Source organism: Peromyscus eremicus, chromosome 2 (assembly GCF_949786415.1).
Source record: "Peromyscus eremicus chromosome 2, PerEre_H2_v1, whole genome shotgun sequence".
NCBI classification, from domain to species: domain Eukaryota; kingdom Metazoa; phylum Chordata; class Mammalia; order Rodentia; family Cricetidae; genus Peromyscus; species Peromyscus eremicus.
The window spans coordinates 107,069,656-107,092,466 of record NC_081417.1 but is presented as its reverse complement, the minus strand read 5'-3'; the positions used below and the strand labels follow the sequence as shown (position 1 = coordinate 107,092,466).

The 22,811-nt window shown below is 35.3% G+C and overlaps 1 long non-coding RNA gene across 4 annotated transcripts in view; it reads right to left on the bottom strand.

Annotated features, from left to right (window-relative positions):
- LOC131903769 (uncharacterized) overlaps positions 1-22,811 on the bottom strand; it is a 79,078-nt gene that overhangs the window by 10,202 nt on the left and 46,065 nt on the right. For 2 of the 4 annotated variants that reach the window (XR_009377590.1, XR_009377592.1), the window contains 3 exons: positions 21,949-22,074; positions 20,964-21,028; positions 17,490-17,645 (listed from right to left, as the gene is read on the bottom strand). This is a non-coding gene — a long non-coding RNA (uncharacterized LOC131903769). Of the gene's footprint in view, positions 1-17,489; positions 17,646-20,963; positions 21,029-21,948; positions 22,075-22,811 lie in introns of those variants that run through there. The other 2 variants (XR_009377591.1, XR_009377593.1) reach the window with 1 other exon arrangement.

Here is a 22,811-nt window from a genome sequence, read left to right as displayed (position 1 = left end):
ATAGAAATGGGTTAATTTAAGATGTAAGATCTAGCTAGCAAAAAGCCTGAGCCATTAGGCCATACAGTTTTAATTAATATAAGCCTCTGTGTGTTTATTTGGGTCTGAGTGGCTGCAGGCCCAGGTGGGACTGGAGAAAACTCCAGCTACATATATAGGAAGGCAAACACCAATACATATAATTTTTTAAAAAATCAAAGAAGTGTTAGGAGGCTAGAATTCTAATTCTCAACCTCCCAGTCAGGATCTACTTTTTGTCATTCTATCCCCCTCCCCATCTTTTTGAGATGGGGCACCAAATAAACCTTATATTTAAGATTAAAAAATAAAATCATTGGAATTCCTTATCCCAATGCATGGCCTCCCAAACTCAATTATTATCATTAAATAATAGTTATTTGCAATCATATTGGTCAGTATTTGTGCCATTGCAGTTACAAAACTTGTTGAATTGAAGTAAGTAAGGAATATCTAATATTGAACTAAATATATTGATATCTTACAGCAATAGAATATTAGATGAGGAAAATTCAGTTGGGAGAATCTAATATAATTCTGTTATTTTATAAGTAAGGCCACTGAGAACGAGAAAGGCAGGTGTGTTCATTGATGCACCCCACATGTAGTATAAAGAAACTGACATTTGAAATGGAAGTTTGGCATCCAAGTATGCATACATTTCTCTTTTACTTTGCGGCATGAATGTAGACAAATTTCTAAACAGTCTTATTAAAAAAGAAACACAGAGCCAAATACAAAGGTGAAAGCCATAGAGATCAGAGAAATAGTGAGAGCCACCAACTAACCTTAGCTCATCATGTCCCCTTAGCTTCCCAAAAGAACCAGCTTCTTCCTCTAACCTGAGCTTTTATTGCCTTGCTGTTCTGCCTTCTCGTTGGCTCTTAGCCCAGCCAGCTCACTTCCTTATCACTGCCTGTCTATACAGACCTCCAGGTCTCTATAGTTGGTACTGGGATTAAAGGCATGTGTCACCATGCTTGGCTGTGTCCTTGAACACACAGAGACACTGCCTGCCATGTGATCAGATTAAGGGTGTGTACTACCACCACCTGACTTCTGTTTATGCCTGGCTTTGACCTCTAATCTCCAGGCAAACTTTATTTACTAACATACAAATAAAATGTCACCACATTTCAGAAAAAATAAAATATCACCACACATGAAGGTAACAGAATGTCAAAAGTGATTGGCTTACTGGGTCTCTGTGCTCAAATCTCTAGGTTTTCAGAAAGTATAGTTCCAAAACATATAGGCACAATTACTAAATGTCTATGTGTGCATATATTAGTTCAACTATAAATAAAGGATATCGTAATTCTGTCTTGATTCAGAATTCTCCAATTTCTGCTCCTATGGTGAGACCCTTATTTGTTCCCTACATATCTCCTACAGGTAGCATTCAGGACAGCAGAACAATTCTCACTGAAGCACACCACAGAGCTCCTGAATACTTTAGATTTCTTCCCCTGTTATACCATAAACATAACTATTTTTTATGGGTCACAATAGCCTGAGGCAAAATATGAACATGAAAATAAGAATTGTAAATTGAATATCTGACCTCACATATCTTCACTTTGGAAACACAAATGATTCTAGAAATCCTTAAATCTTTCTCAACTAGAAATTAATTTTCTGGGACAGTGGTAAAAATTGTTTTTTCCTCCCTATACTATCAGCTGTTAACTCTTACAAGAAATGCTATTCCTAGTGCTCAGCAAAATCAGTATTGCATTCACTTCCTACTATGGCTTCTGACATCTTCCCTGAAGCTCAGAGGTAAACAAGAGGTCCTTCCTCAAGATGGCAGGGTCTTTTGTGACACACCTGATTAGTTCAGTCACAGAAAATTGCCAATATCTGACTGTGGTTAATTATATAGGCTTTAGCCTAGTATTTCATCAACAATTAATAGTGGGATTCAGAGAGTAGCCATCAAACTTGGGTCAAAAATGTGAGGTCAGAATCACAAAGCTGATTGTTGTTTTAACTGACTTCAGAATGTGCCTTCTCATAGCAAGAGATACTTCTAGGCAATGCCCTTTTTCTCATGATGAATATCACCATCAAATCCCCTTGGACATATTACAATAGAAATATAATCAAACTTTAGGAATGATATTTGGTTCCTACTTCACATGGTGTTCATTTGTTGATCACAAGGAGTTGATGTACATAATGGCAGTGACAGATATTCTGGACACCAAAATTCTTGAACTCAGGCATATAAAATACTCTAGTCAGTCTTATCTGTGCTAGCATTACCACCAAAGCAGTATTATCTATATGAAGAATTGTTTAAATAGGACCCTGATGCTTAAATCTGAACTTCTTATAATAAGAATTCCAACTCACTGTCTCTCCACTGTCTTATTCCTTTAAATCCCTCTGCATATTTTCCTTCTCCTTCCTGGTGTCAATGGCACCTCCCAATTTAGTAAACCAGTGAGTATAATTAATGAGCTTTTCACTCTTCCTTCCAGACCATTAACACAGGTGTTACATAACGGCAGTCCTAACACACAGTCCTGCTGCATGTTCTCACTGGCTTCTTCCTCCCAACTGTACATACTGCTCTACATTATCACCATTAATTTAAAATTCTTCAGCCAAAAGCAGTCACAGCTGGGACCATTTATAGGATATATTTTAAGCAGTCAGTAATGCATTAGTAAATTTCCATAATTTTAGTTTACCATAGAAATAAGAGTATGAAAATAGAGTCGATCTATCTTGCAGATAAAGCCTACATATCATTACACATTAAACTTTTAATAAAAACCTGTAAAATTGTCATGGAGAGAGAGAGACTGTTTTCTGTTGTTCCTGCTTTGTCAAATCTTAACACTGTACTCTGCATGTAGGTTCAGTCCTTTCCATAACAGATTAATACTGTCATGTCTTCATATTTTCCATTGAAAACTCAGAAAAAGGTTTTGAAACCGTATTTAGGTTTCATTCAACAAATACTCAATGCTGTCTACATGCCTGGCACTGCTCTAGGCATTTGACATAGCAGAATGAACCAGCGAGAAAAAGTACACATACCAAAAGAAATTATGATGCAGAAATTATGAACGAGCAACTGAATTGATATATAGCATATCTGATGGTGTCAAGTGCCCGCTAGAAAAGTAAAATGTGTTAATAAAGGACCAAATATTTGATGGGAGAGAGGAAATTCTAACAAGTGTCACTGACAACAGGGTGAACAAAGAGCCAAAGGCAGTGACAAGGTGAACAAAGAGCCAAAGGCAGGGAGGGGATAAGCCAACTGGATCCTGGGGACCACCATTTCCTCCTTGGAAGACACACTGGCAATAGCACAAGATACGGAAGAAGCTAATTGGCATGTCGGGATACTCAGAGTCAGCTAATGTGGGCAAAAGACAAAGACAGCAGGTGAGGCTATCTGAGCATTGACAAGGGTTGATGACTTGAACTCGACTGAGGCAGAAACGGGGTATCACAATATGACCCAAAACATTGTTTACGTCAGAGGTTTTGAGATGCTTGTGCATAGAAGAACAACCTTAAAACACAGAGAATATCCAGTTCAGTGGATCTGAGGAAGAGACAACACCTGCATGTTTGAAAAGCCCTCAAGATCTGTCAGTACATCCCCTCCATGCAGAAGGAAGTTTCATCCTGTGCTTTTTTTTTTTTTTTTTTTTTTTTTTTTTTTTTTCAGTGTACAAAACCAGGAAATGACTTCTAGGGCATCTCAGTCACAACAAACTCACAGTTAGTGTCTGCATGAAGTCTGTCATCCCATTTATACCCCACTCATTGTATACATGCTCATCTGCAACCTCTGTGTATACTCTTGGGAGATTATAAATACATTTAGAATGGCAAGTTAATGCATTAAAATGAAAGATATGAGTTATTTTTGGTTTTACAAAATAATTTATATTTGAAGAAAAGGCTTTAAAGAACTAAGGTATTCTCACATACACTATGGCAGTTTAATCCTCCACCATTTCTTTGGTGCAGTTTCAGCAGGTAACATCAGTACTGCTTTACAGTGAGGAAAAAAAAAATAAGTCTCAGGGTCAGACTGGTAGTTAATGACGAAAACTCAGAATCTCAGACCTCTTAGGCCCTAGACTAAAATGTTCCCCACTGCACTCTACATCTTCAGGGGTGCTCCACACACAAATAGGAAAAACAAAGCCTGAGTGTGAATACCAGTAATTATGACTTTAAATTTTCCTCATTGTTAGTATTTCTTTGTGATGCAAAGTGTTATTGCTTGAAGCAATAAACAAATTTAGAAAGTAAAATATTACTACTATGTTTTCAATATCTATCTCTCTGTTTCTCTCTTTACCTCTTTCCCCCTCTCTCTTTTCTCTCTCTCTAAATTCACATATAAATATATATTTCATAATTATGTCAATATGGAGGAGCACTTCTAACCAATTTGCCACCTCACAGAGGTGTTGTAAAGATTAATTAAGCTTAATTAAGTGAATTATTTGAAAGCATAAGCATGATCAAGGTGCTAAGCAATGTTAGCACTTGCTTTCCAGATGAGTCTTAAGTTAAAAAGATAATCATTAGTAGATAATACACTCTGGAAAATTATTCCAACTATAGACGCCTCCATTTTTTTCTCAAAGAAGATAATAAACAAAGCCATTTTAGTTATGATCAAATACAACGAGTAAACATAAACTTGTTATAATACTAAGAAAAATGTTAAAAATGAGAGCTTGCTTGCAGTGTGTATGTATTCCTGTTATTTCTTTATTCTCTCTCCCTCCACCATGCTAGTATTTAGCTCTTCTTCCTATTCTGGATATCGCGTTTCTCATCATACACAACCAAGCTCATTTGACAGAAGTCTCTGTGAGAACAACATTGTGTTCATCACATTAGACAGCATTTTAAATGTTCAATATTTTTTTTTCTGGAATGTGGTTTTGTAAAAATAGCTTTTATTCCAAATGTCAAAATGTATGAAAAGCATTTAGCAAAACTGTAACTATTCCACTTGGAGATAAGAAAAGTTGATTTTCAAGAACATTTCCTAATGCCTGTCAGCACCATTTAAGGCATTTCCATGTAAATGTTTTCACATATCCTCTTTCCTTTGGCTAAGTTTGTTGTCAATTCCACTTGCCAGACTTATCTGTGAGAATTCATTTAAAGCATGCATTTGAAGAAAAACACATCAACGTTAATGACTGTTAGTTATTGACAGCAGTAAATTTTGAGGGAAGTTTTTATTAGTATCAAGTCTCCAGCATACTATTCAGTTATTTTAAGAAATGTAATACATATCTAACTAATACAGGCTTAATACATTTCATTTCATGCAGCAAAGCTCAAGAATGGGAGTGGAGGATATTCACGGGAAAAGGGAAGCAGTTTGTGTGTATTTCTCTGCTCTCAGGATGTTGTTTATCTCCCTACTCCCCATGTTTATGAGAAACTAATCAACGACTGGTTAGTTGGTTTAGTGGATTTTGAATAAATGGTCTCATGACTGCTACATTCCTCCTATGATTTCTTCTAAGGCAAAGCAAGATGGGTTTTGCAGATTATTTTTATTAAAAGTATGAAGCTTTATTATTTATTTATTATTTCTGAAAAAGGTAGCACTGGACATATTTTCTTTCTTGGAATAAAAATTAGTTTCTAAGTTTGAGAAATTGATATTTATCATGTTTTGTTATCAATCCAGCCCTTACCTTCTACAGTATTATTATCAGTGTACATCATGGTTCAGTAGGATTTTCCAAAATTAGTAATCTTTCTAGTGTGTTTTAGTTGCTGTTAACTGTTATCACAAAATTATAGGAAAGCAGAGTATGAACGATTGCATTTACATCTCTATATCACATTAAATTGATTGATGTGAACTTTTGTTTCCCATTTTCTTGTTTTCTCATTTGCTATAGAAGGAAGCATGAGACAGATGACTGCAACACAATCCCATAGTCAAAAGCACACTCTGTATTGTAGTGACTTTATAATTTTAAGATTCAGAACCTCAGTTTCTAGGCCTATAGAAGGGAAATAGTAAAGTCACCTTGCAAGCAGATTTGACAATTAGAGAGTATTTGCTTTGTATAGAAGTAAAGTTTCTATTGAATGTTGCAGATTAATGTCTTGATGACACACACCAGGATTGAAAGGCCAGGTGAGGTCAACAAAAGGCTGGATTAGCCTGAGCACACGCCCATTTCACAAACTCACCATTTGTGACTGGGTATCACTACTGATCACTGAAGTTAATATGCATGCATAAGTGTAAGATAAAAGTGGATAATTATGCAGCAGTGAGGAATACAGTAAATGAATCAAGAAAATGCTTAAGAGCAAATACATTTCTATTTCCTATAATATTGTCAGTATGTCTCAAATGAATCACAGGATTGAGTTCTGAATGAATCATTATCCAACACCTCTTTTCTTGATTAATATATTTATAAGCTTAATGCAATCTTTGTTGGCATGAGCCCATAATAGAAATTTAAAAACAACCTCAGCAGCCAGCTTTCTTAAATGTTGCCTGTTTCCCTAGTTTTTGCAGCAGTTTTAGCATTACAGATGCTTGTCACCCATCACAACTAAGATATTTAATCAGCAAATGAATATATGTGTGTATGGATAGATATACCCTCTTGCAAAACTTGGTTTTTGGAAGAAAAACATAGCATGCCTTTTTAGCATTTTAATTTAGTGAAGTAGTTGAACCAGTTAATGATTAAGTCATCTACATTCCCTTCCATATTACAGGAGCTTCGCTCTAATATTTATATATTTCCTGGGATGTGTGTGTGTGTGTGTGTGTGTGTGTGTGTGTGTGTGTGTGTGTGTTCTGATGTTTCAAACTCTATCAGCTTCTACTGCAATTACTGACCAGTATGAATTCCAAATGTCTCTCAGTTAACATTCATAGAGTGAACTTGTATCCTGTCCTACCAAGCGTTTCTCTTTCACTTCCCCTTTTTCATGTAATAATAGCACCACTTAAACCAGGACACAAGGTAGATCTGGTAGCAGTAGCTTCTCTCTTCTCATCAAGAAGTCACCCATTCAGACCAATACACAATCTTAGCCGGGGTTTTATAAAATCTACCATATTCTGTGGCTTTAATTTGGGCTCTACTAATTTCCTGCCTGTACTATATCAAGTTCTTCTGACCCAATCAGATTGTCTGTTCCCTCATCATTCCAAGATGGGCACAAGAAATCCCTGTAGTGGTTTAGGGTGAGCACAGAAGACAGTGTTTTCCAACATGAGTTTTGAGGACTAGATGGTAATTTCCTTATGCCATAAAAGGCAAGTGTTTTGTCTAAATAAAATAGACCTGCATTTAAAGGGGGGTTCATTATTTGTAATATTGTTAAACATTAACAAAATATTTAACAAGCTAATAAGATTTAAGATTCTTACTAAGAAGGTATTAATAAGGCTTTTAAAGTAAAAATGAAAGACACACACACACACACACACACACATACACACACACCTTGGGTAGGTGGATGGTGGATGGAGAAGTGTGCTGGTTAGACTTTAATCTATTTAACACAACTAGAATAACCCTGGGAAGAGACCACAACTGAGTTATTGCCTTGTCTCCATCAGACTGACTTGTGGGGATTTCTGTTGGGCATTTTTCTTGATTAATGACTGATGTGGGATGGCTCAGCTCACTGTGAGTGGTGCCACCCTGAGGCAGATAGTCCTGGGTCATATAAAAACGCAGGCTGACATTTCTCCATGGTTTCAGCTTAGTTTTCTGCCTCAATGGGAAGATGCTAATTCTCTAAAGACAGAGCCTTGCACAGACCAGAGACTTCTATTCTCTCCCATCAGTGCAGGCTGAGCATGGCTGTGGATTTCCTTATCTTTAACTCCCTTAGCATTGGGGCAAAAATAATCTGACTGTTTGAGTCCAAACAAAACAATGTACAGAGAGCACTCTGCATAGTCACCAGCATGTAACAAGTCCCATTCAGGCATCTCCCCTTGCTTTGCATTGTCTGGTATTTCTACAGGTGGTGGGGATAGTTTAAGTTGGGTAGCAGGAAGAGTCTCAACATAGATTGATAGCCATTCCTAAATTCTATATTGCTGTAATCAAGATCTTCTCCTGCTCAGTTTGGGGTGGGGGATAGTAAAAAGATTCTCAGTGGTTTTAACACAATAGCCAAAATCTCTTATTGGGTTGCTTGTGGGCTCCATGTTAGGCCTTAAATAGACTATTAATCCTGCATGTCTAAACTTGATAAAACAAACAATACCCAAGCATTTTAACTTGTTAATTTTCTGCCATAATATGCATTTCAAAAAATTATGTTTCTATGATTTTTGTAAAGAGGGAAAATATGGTTTTTTTTTCTTCCTTTTTAAAAATCAGTAGTATCAGATAGCATCCATTGGACTAAAGAACTAAAGTTTGTTGATTGTTTTGCTGATCAAAGTAAAAAAAAAAAAGTCTAATTTCACATAATTAACTTTTGACCTGCTAGCATTAGTGAAAACATTCAACATATTAAACAATTAATTATGGCAAAGGAACACTGGTTAGCTGGCTCTCACAATATATAACAATGAGGTTCACATAGGTCTGGTGGCAAGAGCATGGACTGTAATATGAGAAGAAAACCAGGTAATGCCTATCTATACTTCTGCCAGTTGTGACTTATGAAACCTTTTGACTCTCTGAGCCTCAGCTTTCACAGCTATAAATTGTAGATGATGTGATTTCTTCTCTGTATGTGGATGAGAATCGAATGAGAGGATGTATCTAAAGTTCTATTCACTCTGCTTGGTAGATAACAGGCTCTTGATTATTTTCATTAAAAAGGAGGAGAGTAAAATATATGAAATATATCTAATGTATAAACATACCTCTACACATATAAAGAAAGAAATATTAAAGCACAATTTATTCTTCATTGAAGAACATAGATGCTCTGGATATCTAATTTACTGGGATTTTTTTGTTGTTGTTGTTTTAAAATTTATTTTTATTTTATGTGTATGAGTGTTTGCCTGCACGTATGCATGTGTATCAGGTGTGTGCCTGGTGCCCGCAGAGGCTAGGAGAAGGCACTGGATCCTCTGGATCTGGGATTACAAAAAGTTGTGAGCCATCATAAGGGTGCTAGAAATTGAACCCAGATGTGTTGCAAGGATAGCAAGTGCTCCTGAGTGCTGAGCCGTGTCTCCAGCCCTCAATTTTTAAGTTTCAAACAGAGTAAGTTCGCGTCTAATGTTCCAAATCTAAAGCATGGCCACCAGGGAAACAGGAAACTTGAACTTTTTATTCCCAAGCCACGTTTGACAAGTGGCTTGCTTTTACTGAGATGATTGAGTTTTAGACTTGACTTTTCTGGCTAGAAGTATAATTGATTCCTGCTTGTAGATTACTTATGTATGTTGAATCTCACTGAATTCAGCCTGAGTACAGCTCCACTCTATCACAAGAGTAGTACACAAGACTTCCTAGGCGCCCACTGGCCTCCAGTGTAACTACATACTAGTGCCTTTTGCATCCTTTGTGTATTTGACTTGTAAGGCTAAACACAGTGTTTGCTGCATTTTGCAAGATATTTCCTTCTTTCTTTTTAACTATGGTTTTCAATTACTCCTGTATTCTTTTCTTCCAGGATAGAAACCAACTTTTAGATTATTTAAATATTTCTGTAACATGGTAAATGGTAGTTGTCTTTCATGGCTTGGAAGGCATCCTGGTGCAAGTCCCATAGATTTACCCCAGAGAGCTCATTCTCGGGATGGCATAAACCTTCTAGGACTCCTAATGTTTCATTTCCTCTGCCAAAGCTCTGCAGTGCCTCTCTTCTTCAGAAAGAATGGAGCTCAGGTGCCAATGGGAGCAGTAAATATACCCATAAGCTAATTTGCATTGTAAGTCAATTCAGCTAGTGTCATTTGTTAAAAGCAACACATTCCCTGCCCCCCAACTCCCTGAGGATTTCCTCAGGTTTCCACGTACTGCCAGAGGTAATTTACAGGAGAGAAAGGGGTTCTTGGTAGTTAAAGAGAAATAGAACTTGAGTTTCCTACTTCTTTGAGCAACCATTTTCTTGTCTGTTACTGAGGAGGGCTTTTCCTCTAAGAAGTAAGTTCCGTTTTGTAGAGCTATAATTTCTATAAAACAATGATTGAAAAAACATTCAATATCATTCCAAACATACTCACTTCACACTTTTTCATGTTAGATTGGTTAAATGCTATAATTTGAAGAAGGTTTATTTTTTATTTTTTTTTCCTTTTTAAAAACTATTAAGGATTCACTTCTTATTGTTTATGTGTATACATGTCAAACAGGCGATATGTCCAGAAAACCAAAATAAGAATAAACAATAGTGCAAATCCATTCCTTCTCTTCATAAGTATAACAGCACATTATACGAAGGGTAGATTTCAACCATTCTATTAGATTAAAAAGTCTAATGTTTAATAACCTTTTTTATTCTAATCATCTCTCTCTTTATGTGGGGCTATAAACATCCATTTTCTTCACACTGTGCCTTAGGAGTAATGAAATTTCCTTGACAAATACACTTGCTACTCCCTGTATTTCAACACAATATTCATCATTTTTACACATCTTACACAAAAATTAATCAATCGTCATTTGAATTCGAGTCCTCATGATGAGCTTCTACAGTGCATTTCAACCAAGCCTAACAGAAATTCTTCAAAAGTTCTTTCCCAGTTGTAATTACAATTACAGGGGTACTTTCCAACCATTACACAGTACACAGAAACATGGGATAGCAGGGAAGTGTTTAGATCTCACTACTCCAAAAAAGAAGAGTTTCTCCTGATTCCAACTGCAGTTTCAAACAAGCAGATGATTTGCTCCCTAGGAGGTTCATCTCCTCCACCTTGCAGGTTCAGTAGAGGAATGACAGAGAAATTAGCAAGTATTTAAATCTCCCAGGGAAGTGCCCTTGCTGTCCATGTGAATTCATACCTGTCGTAAAAGGATACTATTTCCTAGACATCAGACTATTTGGCTCAAAGACACTGCTACTCATAGCACAGCATTGTTTGCTTGATTCTAAATCTCGTCAGAGTCAAGGATCTGTTAGACAGATGACTAATAGATTTCACAGACAGAACAGTTAAGCATTTCTTGCTTATGCTTTTTTTCTGTAAAGGTTCTTTCCTTTGCTGAAGCTCCTTTCCATGTGTGTTTGTGGCCAGCGAAGTTACATTTTAGTTCCTTTATTTAAAAAAAAAAAAGGATGTTTTTCCATGTATAGTGTTGAATTCTCATTTGCGACAGATTTGAAAATATTGTTTATGTTTGGTGAAATCATTGTCATTCTTGAAATAAAAATACATTTTAAGGACTCTTAAACAGGTTTTCCTTACTAACCTCCCAAGGGTGAGTGTGCTGTGTGCTGGCTTGCCTTTGTGTTTGCTGCAGTACTCAGGCTGATGCTGGAATTCTTCTCTCTCTTGCCCTCTAGTGCAGCTTGTCAATATGACATTACATATCCCTCACACTTCCTTCAGAATGTTTGTCTGTTTGACGCGATGATGTGACTTTATTTGAGCTTATTATTCATACATGAATCACCGCAGACAAGATTGCAAAAGCTAATGAAATAAAATCAAGAGACATGCAAATCTACACAGAGCAGGCATGTGTTGATGGCAAGAAGTTTCTAAAAGTACTGCTACCTTCTTTGGTAAAAGAAAGAAAACAAATGATGGAAAGGAAACTCTGAGTTTAGATCCACAGATAAGGATGGAGAGAGACAAAAAGCATGTTTTCTGGGAACCCAGCCTGCCTTTGTTGTTGTTGTTGTTGTATACCCCAGAAAAACTAAAGCACACAAGTGTAAAGTTCAAAATGGTTTTATTTTTCATTAAGGGTGAAAAGTCCCTGTTCAAATAGTATATGAACATTTTAGGAATATTGTTGATACTTGAACACTAGTGAATAACATAATGAAATTTTTTTCTTTTTTGCTTCCTTTTGTATTTAAAGTCTGCACCCATCAATAACAACAAAAACATATTAACATCAATCCTAAGAACAACAAACACACACACATACACACACATCCTATTGCTGTGGGTTAGGGAATTCAGACTCTGTCACATCTGTGTCCCAAACTAAACCAACCATCTATGTTATTTTTGATATTTATATGAATAAAATTCACCAGATTATGTAATAATAGCATGAAACTCAATATACATATCAGTGAAGAAAGTTGTTGAATGCTAATTGTGATTGTAGACATACACTATACCATTGATTCTGTGTAGTTCTTCTAATTTCTGAAAACAAGAAAATGGGAAAGTCGTGAAAGACATACCACAGAATAATGATCAGGTCAGTACGAGCTTCAGTTCTTAATTACTCCACCAGTGTGCTCTTGAGGCAATTACATTTAAACACATGGAAACTTTCAATGTGCCTATTAAGTTATATCATAGGCTGAATCCATGTCATGTAACCAAACACCCAAGTAAGCATGTAGATATTGTACCAAGAACATTATTTTCTGATAGACAAGCACCAAGAACACCCACTGTTGTTTTGAAAGAGAACCATAACAAAAGCAATTTCAAGTGATTTAATAAAATTAACATATGTTAGCATAGTGAAATGTTCCATCCTAAGCATATCCTAATATGTAAGTCATTCTTAAAGGTTTGAGATGTGGCACTCCTGAGGAGAGCTAGAATTTTGACTGCTTAGCTGACCCTATGTGCTGCACTGATGCTCAAATCTAGAAGCTAATGTAGGACATACTTACACTGTAAATAAAATGATCAGTGTAAGAATCTTAAAATAAAACATGATTCCAGTGTTTGTATGTAAAAATAATCTATCACCTTTGCTTCATGACCCAGAATTTCAGATGTAAATAATTTACAATAATATAAGTGAGATATCACCAGATGTGCATGTACCCAAGGTAATTTTAGGTACAAATGAGAGACAAACTCATAAGTGGTTGCAGAAAAGAGGGAGGTTATTGTAGCCAAAATAAGAGATATTCAGTTTCTGGCTCCTATTTTGACTAGCTTTGATTTTTTTTTGCGTGTGTTCTAGTACTACAATCACACAGATAAGCAAATTATACAGTTGGTCACTATTTTATGTTCATTATAAACATTTCAGAGAGTAGAAACCTTTTCTCTATCAAGTATACCAAATACAGAGTTATGTATTTTCCAAGGTATGTACTCTTCCAATACTCCTTGACTATTAGGTATGGAAGTCTATTAAGGTACCAAGCTCAAAGTGTTAATAAGACCTCTTTCACACCACAAGAAGGCCACTGTATTCATTTGAGGCTTTTATATTTTTCTAAGATATTATCATGCTATAATTACGTTTATTCTCATAGCAACCAAGTGAAACCGAGTCAAGAATAAGTTCTTGTGTCACAGCAGTCTTTTTCCCCTCCTTTCTCATGGAATAAATATGTTTTACTGTTGAACAAGAAATTAGGATTTGAACCTAGAAAACATTTGATTATGGTGAGGACGCAGGAGATGATATAGAAACAAAATATCACTATAATTCATATGATGGTTTTATTATTTGAACAAAATGATGCTAAAACTATGATAATGATTCCATAGAGAAACAACTTATCTGCAATTACTTCACAAACCTATGGAATATATAATTTTCATACATATATATATTTATTATACATATATATGAAAGAAGATAACAAACATGAAATCAAGGCAAAAATGCAGTCACAATCACCATCATTTGTTAAGTCTATAGAGATAACTCTGTTGCTTCAAAAATCTAGAAACACAAACTGATGTACATTTAAGCACTTGAATGCATTTGCTACAAAGGCATTTGATGTTGATGTCGATGTTGTTGATTATTCACACAGGTTGAAGATCACAGAGAACAAGCAGCTAGGAAAGTGGTTTTAAACACCAAGGATAACTCATTGAGAGCATTAATATTTGTTCATATTAAGTGAGATGTGCCTTTGTGTGTTGTGCATGTATCATTGAAATTCTACTTGAACAGAACCCCGGCAGTAATTATTTCATTGTAGTCATTGTTCAAAAAATATCCTATAAAAACACATAAAGCTAAAAAGTAATACTGGAATTTCTGAGAACAGTGGCCCATGGCTCTTCTTTTCGCATACCCCCTTTCCTCATCTACCCAAGTGAAGATCCATCCATATGACAACAAGTGTGCAAAGCGGTAATTTGAACACTATTAATTCTAGCCTTCAACTTCCACTGTATAAAGGTTGAGAGTCTTGATTAGAAACATAGTAGGACTTACAGATAGATGGTCCTTTCTCCACTACATGTAGATTGTGAATTAACATATCTCATAGTTTATATTATAGACAATGAACTGGACTTTACATGATGCTGTTGACGACTGTTCACTGGTGAAACATTTCACCAACACTATTCTTTTTCTCCCCATAGAACAAAGGAATGCTCACAAGCATGAGAAGTTTGCACTTGAGGCCCTAACTCATGCATGTTTTGAGTATATACATTAATGAAATGAAACCAGTGCCTGAAGTATTATCAGAATACCAGAATATGCTCCTTTTCATTACTTCAGATTATTTCTTATGTGGGCTACTTATTGACAGGATAATTTTAACAAATATTGAACTAACTGACATAAGCACTAAGGTTACTGTCACCTCTGAGAATTAGCTATTAGGCTAAAATCAGAATCTCTAGATCAGAGAAAGTATTCTCATGCTGGTCAATCAAGGCACAGTTCCAACTCCTATTTCATTATGTTGGTGAATAATTAATAATATAATTTAAATTTCCGTGTGTGTTTATAGCTGAACTACCAAAAATAAGAAAAGGCATGCAAGAAGATTAAATTCAGAATACTCTGGCATGTCCTTGTAAAAGAAGAAAAAAATTATTGGAGATTACATTCAGAATGATCACAAAACTCTTACCTTACAAACTGCTAATGACAGCAGTGTTAAGTGAATGAAGACCCAACCCTGTCTGTTGCCATGGGATATTTAGTGTTGTGGCCATTGTGCAAAGAAGGAAGTCCTGTGCATGTGTCCCTGCCTGCTTATCTGTATGTTATATACACTTATGATCATTTAGCTGTTGTCTGGTTAAAGAAATTACTCGTCTACAAGCTAAATAATGTATACTATCAGTTAGATAAGCATTTTATTTCCTAAAGTTTTTTTTAAGGAAATGTTCAAAAGCCCTTTAAAAGAGATACCTCCTGTAAACCACAGCAGGTCAAAATAAATTCTATACAAGTCAGAAAATACGGTTGTTTCAGATAGAGCAAACTATGCAGGAAAATAAAAACTCAGTTTCTCCCTATTATCAATAGGAGAGAGAGAGAGAGAGAGAGAGAGAGAGAGAGAGAGAGAGAGAGAGAGAGAGAGAGAGAGAGAGAGAGAGGAGGGGAGAAAGAGAGAAGAGAAAGAGAAGAGGAAAGGGGGAGGGAGATGGAAAAAAGGCAATTAAGCTAATGCAAGTTGGGTGTCACAAGGTTATAGATATTTCAAGAGCTGAGCAATTTACCGTCTGGAAAAGGAGAGGAACTCTTGCATAAAATGTCCCCAGTTCAGATTTATTATGCTTTTAGTTGTGTTATATGTGATACAATTAGCAGGAGGTGCCAATAAGGCATTCTCTCAAGGACGTGGTCATCCCGTGCCATCTGTTATTAATTGCATTGTCCTTTCCACATCCAGCTAGAGGGGAGAAAGTTCTTTGAGAAACACCTGCAAATTCTCACCACACAATGACTAGAATGTAAAAATACTTAAACAAAGAAGAAAGGACTGGACAGATCTCTAAATTGCCCACCAGGAGTTCAAAGAGAGAGAGAGAGAAATATAATGAGTCTTGTGGTGATAAAATCTGTTACTGGGATTGTTTTTTTTTTTTCCCTATCATTAAATTCTACTGCATTGATAGCTTCTCAAGCAACAAAATATTCTAAAATGGAAAGTGAATAATGATGCCATTCTTATATATGCTAAAGATGACAGCCACTCTGTATGGAACTCACAAGGACTGAATATTTAAATAGGTTTTAAAAATAAAATCATACCACAGAAATTAAAAAATTGACTGGGAGGGTTTTTTATTTTGTTGTGTTTTTTTGTTGTTGTTTTGGCATTTGTGGTGATTTGCATTAGTCTTAAGAATTGAATTCTGATAATTGATATTCCTATAAATATTCAAATGATTTCTCAATTTGGCCACTACATTCATATATATCTCAAATATGAATCATTAAAGAATGCTGTTAAAATGCAATAGTTATTCCAACAATTTAAACTAATTCCAGAAACATTAACTTCCTTTTAACCATCTGTGCTAAATGCTCATTTCTGTAACTTCTAATGCCTGGAATCTGCGAAGCAGGCAACTGCTCCAGCCCTGGCTGTTTCTCTTTCTCTTGTGCGAGTAAGAAGCAAGACTCAGAAGCCACTGGGTGAAGCTCCAAAGCACTAAGAGGAATATTTAAAATGTTTTCATGACCAGTCATTCAACAGTATTTAAAAAAAAAATAACACTGAATTCTGTTGAGGGGACATAATAAATAATTTTCAGGAAGCTACCAGAATTTAACTGTTACTTTTCTGGAATAAAAACAAGTGGTACATATTTTAACCAACTATAGTCAATTTGACTGCTAAGTTGCCTACCTTATCTTATGGATCAAGTTGTACTAAATTCAAGCAAATAATGCACACATGGTGTGTGTGTGTGTGTGTGTGTGTGTGTATGTGTGTGTGTGTGTGTGTGTGTGTGTGTGTGTGTGTATTTAAATTGGGCAAAGAGAAAATAAAACCTTGCTATAAGAATTTTCTTGTAGCTAATAAAACATAGATTAAGAAACATTTTTTCCCTTTGATTATACTTCTAAATTACAAAAGCATCATATGCCTATGACATATTGTTATATTAAAAATCTACAGTGAAATTAACTTCATGTATAAAAAAATAGATCATTTTGTAATTTGATTACAATCGATCCATTTTATTGAAAGAGATTATCCCATGTACCAACATCCCCAGAACCTGCCATCATTTGTTTGCAGAGCAGTCTTTTCTGTTTGTATTAATTATCCTCATCTTTTTCATTTGTTGGTTCTTTCAAGTCATGCTTTATTTTGACTTCATCTAAAAAATATGTTTGCTTTTGAAATTCCAGTCATTTCATAGTTTGAAATTGTAAGTATGATTTGACGGCTAAATTTCAAGATTAAATTAAAGATCCAAAACACTACCTTACAATGAATATAACAGATATAGAAGCTCCCATTCTCATAACCTGTGTTTTTGATCTACTTACTCGGATTGGATGACAAAACTGCTTTAGATTATTATATTTCTGCTTTCAAAGATACGTAAGTTGATTATTTAGCATTATTAAAATGATAAAGACTATAAGAATAAAATATACTGATGAACATATTATTTGAATCTGTAATTACATAAATGTGGTCTAAATAATGACTTTTATTTGTCGTGGGCTGTGCAACTATTAATCAAAATACCAAACTGCTAAATCTTCTTAATTTAATTTTTTCCTTTCTTCCTCTCACATCATGCTATTTGGTACTCTCTTGAGTTGACAGCAGAGCCAAGGCTGTATCTGTAGGGTCCCAGAAGTGAATTAGTATAGACTGAGCAAGAATATCTCCTAGGGAAAGATTCACATTAGAGCAATAATCTTATGCATTATTTTCTTAAGGACCTAGCCTTTAGGCCTTTGTCACAGAGAAACCAAATCTCAGAATGCCCACTGGATAATGAACCTGATGGATGTGTGTGCTTTAGTCAGGAAGAGCTCAATTACAGACCATAATAACCAGGACTTTCTAAAATGCTAAGGCCACATTAAATAGCATTCACAAATGTGACAATGTCAATTCTTGTGCATTAATAACTCTCATGTGACCAGAAAGTGCATGCCATGTATTAATTTAAATAGAAACAGCACCAGCCTCAGAATTGAGGATGGAATGAACTAATGTACTTAAAGCCTCTCCTCTTTTTTAGTTTACAGGACTCTCTTTTTCTTCATTCAGTGTCTTAGAAAGATTTACTCAGACTTTTGGTGTATATTTAAGATTTAAGACATATCTTTCTAAAACACAAGTATTTACACAACGGAGTCCAGGAAAAGTTAGAAATGCAGCTATAGTACTTACATATAAAATCTCACTACTTCTCACCAGATAAAAAGTTTGGGGTCTAGTTACAGTCAAGAGTGAGAGAGTTACTAAAAATAAAAACTCCTGAGTCTAAGTTAGTTAATTTCTATGAATTCTGTTTTTAGGAAAACAATGTACAGATTTTTGGTTCATTAACTTCATGAGCACAGGATCCCAATACTAACTCAATATTACACTGACTGTATCTGTGCTAACAATCCTTACTGTGCATGTACTATGCATGACCTGTGATCGAATACATTGTATGCAGTCTTAAGTGATGAGCATAGCATCAATGCCATTAAACCCATTTTAAAATGTAGAAAATATAAGCAGGGCTGGCTCAAGATAAAACTTGTTAAGCTACACTAAAAAATCATAGCACAAAGGGAGAAAATGTCCCTGTTTAAAATTAAGTTGCATTCCTTATAGATTCTAAAAGAAAACTCCATTCTTATTCAACTCTACCCACATTTAATGTGGAGCACCCATAGCTAATTTTAGTGTCTTCTTATTCTGTTCAGAACTTTTGTTAAGTGAAATTTTCAATACAAAATGCTCTGGCTTTTAAAGCAGTATTTTTTTTTCCTGAAAAAAGAAAAAAAAAACTATTCTAAGCAATTTGGAAATTCCAACTTGCAGTTGTTGCCCATGGTGTCTTTATCACCACATTGACACAGTGAGTCCATGACTCAAGGAGGAACATCAAGCACACGGTTATTGTAAATGTAGCTTCAGGTGTTTCGGAGACATTTTCTTGAATTTTCAAAGTTTTGAAGATTTTGTGCTTATTGGATTTTGATTTGTTTGTTTTGCATTTGAAATGAACTAGACATAAAAAGAAAACTGATTTTAATTAAGCTTCAATCCGTATGGTGTTTTCTCTTCTGTGGCTGTCCAGTGTTCTGAATATGTGTGGCTAAAACACTTGCCTCAGTCATTTTGTATAAACTGCCCAACCACTGTCTCCTTCCCCAGGAAAACAGAAAACTAAGTCATAAACGAATTCCCTACAGAAAAAATAATAATTACAGTAGCATGCTTGCCCGAAAAGATGAGAATTTTATTTCTGATTTTGGTTACTGTTTATAGCTTTTGAGTCAAAAGCTTTTTGAGTTTAAAATTTGAAACTTTAGACAAATCCATGTATTCTCATTTTTTTCCTTTCAAATCTAAAACATAATTCTTCTCTTTTGATGTGGTTTTTCTATCAATATTAACTCAGTATCTAGAAACAGCTCATGGAATGCCCTACCTAACACACAGACACAGACACAGACACAGACACACACACACACACACACACACACACACACACACACACACACATTTTAAATAAGTGAAAATATCTACTCATGGCAGAAAGAAACATTTGATAAAAAAAAATAAATTGTGTCTGTCTCAAATAAAAAAAAAGCACATTTTATAAGAACAAGGAAAGAACCTGCACCCAGAGGAAAAAGAGATCAATCAGTCAATTAACATAGAACAAAGCAAGCGAAATAATGCACCACTGTGAGTGTGCCACGAGGGAACAGAGGGGAAGACCTCTCTGTTAACACAGAATGGAACAAGCTACTGTATGCCAGGATTACCCTGAGATGAACATAAGTGAAAGAGATCATGTCCCCATTCCTAACCTTATCCATACACAGAACCCTAATCATGATTCCTTACACACTAACCCCTCACTCTAACCTCAACAGAAATGCCAACCTCCTGAATTGGAACACTGATTTCCCAAACAGATGTCAGACATTAGCCACTGGCCTCAGCTGCCATCAATATTAATCAGCTAATCTTAACATTAACAAAATATATGCATCTTAAGGACAAGCCCGTGCTGCTGTCTTGTACAGGACAATTACCAGCCAGTTCAAATAATTAGGAGGATGTCAGTACATCCATTATCAACCATAAAAATCTTACTTTACAAAAGATGTTTCTCCTAGTTTAATAGGAAATGATTAGAGTTTATACCCTTAAATATCTTAAACACAAGGTAATGTAACACATGAAGCATTACATCCTCTCTGGGGTGAGCATGGAAATTTCCTGCTGTTAAAGATCATTTTTTTTTAGTATTGAAACTAGCTCAGTTACTAATTTATCTATGGTTATTAGATATGTGTATCCATTTTAAAACATTTCAGACAAGGTATGTTTGTGTGCATAAAAGCTGTGTGTTCCTGCTATGTTGCTTGGATTTGGTAATACTTTCTCATACTATATAGACACCTCAGATTAAAATAATTCTGAAAATTTTACAATAAAGTAGTGTAAGAAAATTTAAATTGTGTAGTAGTACAAAGATGGAATTTTTGCTTGGCTGAATTCTGGCAAGAAATTATCCTGGCTTTCCACGTTGGTTCTGGTCTAGCTTGTCTGAGTCCACTTTGCAAGTGGCTGTCAAGCTCTCTAAATGCTCTGTGGTTCCTTTCCCCTATGTACTCCTGCATATAGCTCCGTGGGCAATGAAGTATTTATAAGCACTTCTGTGGTTACTGCTGTAAGGGCATTGCTAATCATAGTAAATTATTTCCTCTCCTGATGAAACATGAGCCACGCCTGATGCAATACTCAGACAGAAACCCTCCCAGGTAGACTAAAGAAGTTATCTTTCTTATTTAGAAGTCAAAAATGTGGCACAATTACAAACAACTGTACTCATTTATATAAAAATACATAATAAATGTTGAGTAGGTTTGATATACTGCATTAGGGTAAATTATTTTCAAGATAATTGAATCATTTACCGTCAAAGAATTTGAAGTCATTCATGGTCCACAGGCAGACGAATACTTAAATGTAGTCCTGATATCTGTCATACAGAATGTCAAAGTTACAAACTTGTAGAGCTACTAAGGACAGTACAAGAATAAGCAACTATCAGAATAGCATTAAATATGGAGGAACTAATAGTTCAATGTTGGGTATTTTTTCCAAGGATGAAATGAAAAAAAGTCTATTCACCTCAGGGCACTGATGACCAAAAAAATGATTGCAACTATCTATAATTTGTTGGAAAAAAAGAGTTTATTGGGGTTACTACCAGGAGTGTGGCTTACAGATTTACTGACAAGATCATCAGTGCTCCTTTGGGCATTGTGAAAACCAAAATGCCTATACCAAATGTGGATGATAACATAAAATCTACAACCCTCAAGGACTTTGCCCAAACCTCCCACCACCAAAGATTGTCTCACTACAACTGTTCACTGCTTATATACCCTTGGTGAGGGAGGAGGTCCTCCTGAGTCTGCTAAGTTCCTAGAAAGAGGCTTGTAACATTGATTAATTTCCCAGATCCTATAAGCTTCCGTCTTTCCTCTAGCTTCAGTTTAGAGGGAATATTGATAGATACACAACACTAAGGATAGGGTTTGTGATGAATGAGAAGGTGGAAGTAAATTAATGAATATTCAATAGATTTATTCTAGCATCAGAGAAATTTTTCATATCAAAACAAGATTTTTAAATAAAATGAAGGTCAAATAATAAAAAGGACACAGTGAAGATGCTCTGGGGTTTTCTGCACAGTGAGGATTAGACCACCTATTGTTTTCACTTATGCTAAAAATGAAGCTCCAATTACCAGAGTGATAATTGAGAATTGGTTTTACCCATAAGCATTGAAAGAGTCATTAAGAATAGCCATAGTCAGGATGCTAGCGATACTAATGCCAACTGTGTGTGCAGAGAAAAAACTAACTGGTTATTTACAGAATGTTACACCCATACCTCAGGACCTACGTAATAGACGGCTGAGAAGTGAAGTCGACAAACTGTGACTTTGGTGATGCTCTCTCAGGAAAATAGAAGTTGTGTACCCTTTCCTTTAGAGAAGGAATTTGATTTCAAATTCACCTTTATAGATGCAACAGAAAAGAAAACTTTAAAATTTCCAAGGCAAAAAGAAAGTATGGATTATGTAATAGTTCACAATCCCTGGCATGTATTCCAATAAATGTTCTACTCTGGAATACATTCATTTTTAAAAATTTTTGATATAAATTATAGATGATATGATATAATATATGATATGATATAATATAATATGATAGGTTATTTTCCTATCAAATTAGTAACATCCAGAGAGAAATACCCATGGTAGTATCATTTCTCAGAAAAGTATTTGCCTGCTCAAATAAATATTTTAATGCTTCAAATGTTTATTAATTAACATGTGCAATGAAGATCAGACTTTATACATCATACTGAGTTATGTGAGCATTAGTCTAATGTCCTGAATTAAGTTAGGAATCAGAAATTTTTTAAAGTAATACAGAGCAAAATGATATAATGTATGTTTTTGATAAGTGTACATTCATCATGTCAAATGTCTTATGCAAGTATCAGATTAAAAGTGCTGAGAAATTTTAATCTTACAATGAGGAACTAGAGGAATATATTTACATGACTTGTTTTCTTCACTTTGACAAATATCTCATATTAATACATGTATGTTTCTCAAGAATGCAAGGATATGGAGCTTGCTGACAAGAGATTGACTCAAATATAACCTAGCTAACCATCTTCTAGGACTGAAGCACACCAGATTTTACACAGCCAGGGTCTGTAGTGTGCTCCTAAATTTGCCAGAA